This window comes from Palaemon carinicauda, chromosome 4 (assembly GCF_036898095.1).
Source record: "Palaemon carinicauda isolate YSFRI2023 chromosome 4, ASM3689809v2, whole genome shotgun sequence".
NCBI classification, from domain to species: domain Eukaryota; kingdom Metazoa; phylum Arthropoda; class Malacostraca; order Decapoda; family Palaemonidae; genus Palaemon; species Palaemon carinicauda.
Genome location: NC_090728.1, coordinates 36,669,773 through 36,676,113, shown reverse-complemented (window position 1 = coordinate 36,676,113; position 6,341 = coordinate 36,669,773). Strand labels below are relative to the sequence as shown.

The 6,341-nt window shown below is 33.8% G+C and overlaps 1 non-coding gene across 1 annotated transcript; it reads right to left on the bottom strand.

Moving 5' to 3' along the window:
- Positions 1-1,517: 1,517 nt before the first annotated feature.
- Positions 1,518-1,624, bottom strand: LOC137640332 (U6 spliceosomal RNA). The gene has a single exon (XR_011044339.1). It is a non-coding gene; the product is annotated as a U6 spliceosomal RNA (small nuclear RNA).
- Positions 1,625-6,341: the final 4,717 nt, after the last annotated feature.

The window sequence follows — 6,341 nt, the reverse complement described above, 5'->3', positions numbered from 1 at the left end:
TATAGAATTCTTTTAAAAAAATAAGAAATATAATTAGGTCTTTTACAGATATTCCATGTCAGATTGGTGCTATAGCAGATACACAGATAAGATTAACGAGTTTCATTAATATAAGTAAGGGTATAGTCATCATGATTATTAAATGTGCAAAGAACACGAATTGTGTGATTGATCAGAAGTAACTGGAGTAAAATACTTTCCTAGTCTTGCCAACATAATTAAAAGATTAGTAAATACTAGTATTTATTAGTGTAAGATTTCTAAATCTGAGAAAGTGGCTATAGTTTCACCTAGAGTACCTATGTAGTTATACTGGTTTTGAAAAGTGCTCTAGATTATCAACAATTAAGTTCATACAGACCAATTTTAAATTTATTCTTTATTTAAAGAGTGGCAGAATAGGTAGTTCTTAATAACTACTTATTCATTTAGAAAGAATCGAAGCATTACCAGACAACCATTCAGCATACAGATAAGTATATTCTACTGAGACATCTACGGTATCTACTCTGTTTTAAATGACCTGCTGGAGTAATGGACGAAAACAAAAATGGCATCCTGATATAAATCGATCTTAGTGCTACTTCTGATACAGTTGTGCATGAACTGCTACTGAATGATTTACGGTCCATTGGTATTGAAGATCAAGCTTTTAAGTATCTAAAAGATTACCTGGTTAACAGAAAGTAATATGTATAAAGTGGAAACTCTCATTTATCATATGAACTATCAAACAGACTAAAAGACTCCCGAGAGTGACCATGATATGTAAAGCTCTCCCGGGAGTGTCTAGAGAATGTAAAATGCACCCAGGAGCTTTCCGGAGCACCCGGGGAATGTAAAACGCCAGTTCAATCAATATTTTAAATACACTCAATAAAGTAATGAGGTGTTTATCGTAAGAGAAAAGCTACTATTAAAGTTTTTATAGAAACAGGAATAGAAATACAGTATGCATAGTTGTTATCTATCAAGGTCCAAGTTCGTCCCGCCGTTTACATAAGAACATTAATTGTGATACTTATGTCTTAAGTTTAAAGTAAACGGAAATTATAAAGTATTAGCGTGTATTTTCCCCGCCACTAACTGTGTTTCTATTCGTCCTAATATGATCTTTGTAAATATTTCATATATTGCTGAGAGTAAACTTGTTGGGCGATAATTTTTTAGGTCTTTTGTATCTCCCATTTTGTGATTTAGTATAAGGATAAACATTATTCAGGTTATAGGAATAAAACATATTTTACACAAAGAAATTACTAACATATGCCTACATATAGGCAATCCATCAGAGGATAAAATAATTTCATAATAAAAAATTCTATGAAAGAAATGCATTAACAGCGTCAGACTTATTCATCAGCCAACTGATGCTTCATCCGAGAGGCGACCATAGATTCGAACCTGCGTCACGCAGCGCCGGCCAAATTAGAAGAGGAAAAAGACGTTCTCTCGTGTTATAGTAACCTATTTTACCTTTAGCATTATTGCAGAGTAAAAGTAAAAGGTATGCGGCTAAAAATGTGGAACGCTTCACGATTTTGCGTGTCATCCTTGCGCAGGGGCCATGCTAATCTTCTCTGTATCGTTCCAATTTTAGTATATGTACTGCCGAAGCAAGTACAAAGTATGGCCAGCAGTTGTCCCACCACATCATTCACAAAAAGTACAAACCCAGGTGCAGGTGCAAGTGCAACAATGTTGATCTCATAGACTGCATTTACTTGGGAAAGGAAAGGTATTCGAATAATTTCAAGTAATTTTGACAAAAGTTTGATTCGATAATAAAATGATATCGTTAATAATTGCAATGTTCAACAAAAGGGGTTTGATTCCCGACCTCTGCTTGCAATTTTGCAAATTCAGATTACTGCATTTTTAGCTTGGAAAAGATATCTAATATGTGTTAAAGTAGTATTTGTAATTAAGACATTTTATTTTTTGGCTGAACTATCCATCTCTTATATTTTCATAAGTGTATTTAGTCCTTTACGCAACGCTTTGTAACCAAATCTCGTAATTATTCAGTTTTACCTTCAAAAGTTTCAGGAATATATATATCTATAGTAGTTCCTCATTCACAATTCTCTCTAAATAAAAAGCTTCAGGTTTTCTATGTTTCTTGAAAGAGTTTAAGATAAACTAATGTATTCTGTAAAATTTAGGTAGTTGGTGATTAGATATTCATGCGTAGTCGCCAATCGAGCCAGTTTTGCTTATAAAAAAAGAAGAAAAAAAAAATTTCTTTTTTCGTTAATTTTCTTGTTGCTTTTATTGTGTTCTGATGTTAATATCTTCCGCAAAAGTATCGTTTTCCGATTACGACAACCCAAGATATCTCCCTACAGTAATAGGGGAACCCCAGGTGAGAATCGGGGTTTTGGTAGGACAAAATGAAAAATAACGAATTAAGGGAGATAATAACATCAGAAACCAACAAAACAACAGGGAAACTAACAGAAAAAATATGCAAAAATAAGACGGTTGACCATTACGTACAGACTACCCATAGATATCATACATTATGACCTGATGCCTAGCCATACTGGACAATGGTAGGTCATTCGTCAAGATCGCCGCCATGTTGGAAAGTTCCTGGGTGTGCGGTAGCTAAGATGGTGATCAAAGTAAAAAAAACATCGCTCGCACAGTTTCTCATGAAATATGTGCGCACGGTTTTGAGATTTACCGATCTTTTATTGCGATATATTACTCTGAATATATATAATTTTTAATATTATTAGTTATATGTTTATATATGTACATTTATATCTATACATATGCATTTATGTATGCATATGCGTATATATATATATATATATATATATATATATATATATATATATATATATATACACACCCATATACGAGCACAAACACACACACACACACACTCACACATACATATATATATATATATATATATATATATATATATATATATATATATATGTATATATATATATATATGTATTTATATATATATATATATATATGTATATATATATGTATATATATATATGTATATATATATATGTATATATATATATATGTATATATATATATATGTATATATATATATATGTATATATATATATATATATATATATATATATATATATATATATATATATATATATATATATGTATATATATATATATATATATATATATATATATGTATGTATATATATATATATATGTATGTATATATATATATATATATGTATGTATATATATATATCTATCTATATATATATATATATATATATATATATATATATATATATATATATATATATATATATCTTTCTTTAGAAAAAAAAATTAAGGCTGACGTTTTGCTTGATTTTATTTTTCAAATATCTCTGAAAAAGGAGGAAAGTATTTGAGCCATTCAATAATATTAGGACAAAAATTCAGGCATTAAAGGTTATGACCCCACTTGGTTTTGTGGAATTAAGGTCCCCTATTCACTATATGATAAAAAATGCTATGTCATTTATAATTTGAAGTTTGGTCACAGTAGCTCACAGACAATTAAATAAAAATCCAAGAAAAGGCTTGAATTTTATATAAGCCTATCTTTGGGAAGCGTTTTAGCAGCAGTGCATCGTCACAGAGTCGATTTTCATTATACAGTATCTTAAAGAACCTTTGTTTGCACAGTAACTAATAATGTAGCATACAACAGAACACTCCTCTTGCCAGTTTTTTTTTTCTTTTTTAAAATCATCTGTGGTTGTTACGCCTTTTATTTCTAGTGACTTATGTTTCGGCACTAACTTCTTGTGATGGTGTTAGGCTAGCTTTGTCCTTACTGGTAAATGTTATTCTGTGAAAGTCTAATCTCGATCAAAGTATTAAGGTATCAGTTGGTGACGATTTTCTCTTGATGGGAATGTGAATTCGGGTGATATGCATTGGTTTTCTGTTCTCTCCTGGACTAAACTTTTGAACATGTGGACAATTTTATGTTACCTTTAAGGTAGAAATAAATAGATATTTCACAATACTTAATTCATTAGCTTACCAATTAAAATTTACAGCAATACAGCTTTTATATTTAACCATTATAAAGTGAATGGGAAATATTGGTCGAGCTGGATAGGAACAATACATTCAGAGTGACAATTCCCCAGTGATAATGACTATCACTGAAGAGGTGATGCAGAGCCTCCCGAATCCACTGCCGATTAGCACCACCCTTAGCTATTCTGAAAACCATAAATAAATGATTTATAGATTTTATCGAAATATCAGTAAAATATGGGTAGAAAACCCCTAGAAAAATTATACTCGGTATATAAAGCCAGACCAATGCCAAATGCAAAGTTGAAGTGAAAAAGGCCTTTACAAAACTAAACTATAACACCGCAATATCTCCGGACAACATATTAATAAACGAAGGGCAATATTGTTATGGTAGGCGAGAAACACTGGTTAATTTAAATTGTTACCGAGATTCTTGACCCAAAATATAAGTTAAATTTTCTAACCCTTGGAATATATTAAAAAAAAAATCCGGACTGATTTCTGAACTTTAAACCAAGTTAAATATGGCAATAAACCTTTTATAATATTTAAGAAACAGATTAGCTAAGGACTTAACTTTTGGTGGGTCGAGAGCAAAATAGAAACCTTAAGAAATTGTTACTTAAGTAAATAGTGTCTTAAATCACCAGATGAATACAGCATCTCACATTCAGGATAACATACCTCAAGCACATCCATTCCAGCGAATATTGCGAAGAAAGCCATGTATGATGATATTAGGCGATTCATTGAAGTCGATTGACGATTTCCCGGCAGGAGCTGTCCCGGGACTATGGTTTACTTATGTCCTCATTGTTTCATGCCGTCCAAACCAATGCGATGATGAACTTCTTCTTCTTCTTGGGGTATTAAAGCCAACACTTGTTGTTGGCACGGGCCTTTCCCTTGGTTGGCCCGTAGGTGATCTGTAAAAATTCTAAGGTGATTGCATTAATGGAAATTTGAAATGTTTTTAATAGTAGAAAAAGATGTGGATAGGGTAAGGATGATGGTGGTAGTGGTAGAGGGCCATCATTTCTCGGATAGTGGTAGTTTGAAAATTGGGGGTGTAAGGCTTTTGAAGATTAGAGAAAAACTGTGCAGGTGGGGTTGTCCAACCCTTTACTCCCTAGGGTCCCTGCGGAGAGATTTTTAGTGGTAGGTTAGTTGAGAAGTTAAAGGGGATGATGTGAATAGAGCCTTACAATGAGGGGATGAGATGGTGCATGAAATGATGAGGTCTTACCTTGGTGGAGGTAGTGTTGAAAGCAATTGTGCGTGTGCATCTATGCTTTCGACAATTGCTTTTGCCAGTGTGGCCGCTTCTTTCACAGCCTGTGGTGAGTTGGTGTCTACATGTAGATCACCTCGTAGCTGTGCTGTTTCTCTGCATTCTAGTAGATAGTGCAGGAGGGCTTGTTGTGGTATGACATCACAGTGTTCACACCTTCTCTGGATGTCATCTACTAGTTCCCAGTTTGCTTTGTATCCCAGCCGGAGTCTGTGTATACATACAGCCTGTTTCCTTGGGGTGTGTCTGTCTATGGGAGGAGGTTCTAGTTCCGTGGCCCATTTGTACCATGTTGCAGAGGGAGAGCCATTCTCTATCCTCATATGTAGTTCCTTGATTAGGTTGTCCTTGAGCTGTGTCTTTATTTTGCTTTTGATTTGTTGCAGTGCAGGCTGTATGTGCACCTGTACATTGTGAATGTATTTGGTGCTTTTGGCTAGTTCATCAGCCTTTTCATTCCCTGGTATCCCGATGTGACTGGGGATCCAGTTTAGTGTTACTAGTCTGTTCCTTTCATTATGGTGATTTAAGAGGATTTTAATGTCTGCTATCAGGGATTTGTTTTCTTTGTTTTTGTTCTGCTGTAGGGCTTACACTGAGGATCGTGAATCAGTATGAATGACTACTGGTCCCTCCTCATTTTCAATAGAGTATTTTAATGCTTGCTGTATTGCAACAAGCTCTGTCTGCAGGGTGGAGACATTATTGGATGTTCTCCAGCAAGCTGTGAAATTGCAGGAGTGAACTGCCGCTCCTTCTGTTTGGGTTTCAGGATCTACTGTACCATCAGTATAGTAGATCTGTGCTCCTATTGTCTCTACAGAGTTTATAGCTGCTTCTGCTGCGTTTCTAAGTTCCTCTATTGTGCAGTTTTCTTTTGCCCTTGGGAGTTTAGTGTAGTTGAATTTAGCAACTTGTTTTTTCCATGGTGGAATGTGTATTATACTCTGTGCTGTGTCAGGGTTTAGTTGTAGGATTGTTTCTGTTAGGCCAAGTCTTTTAATGTTATTGCTCT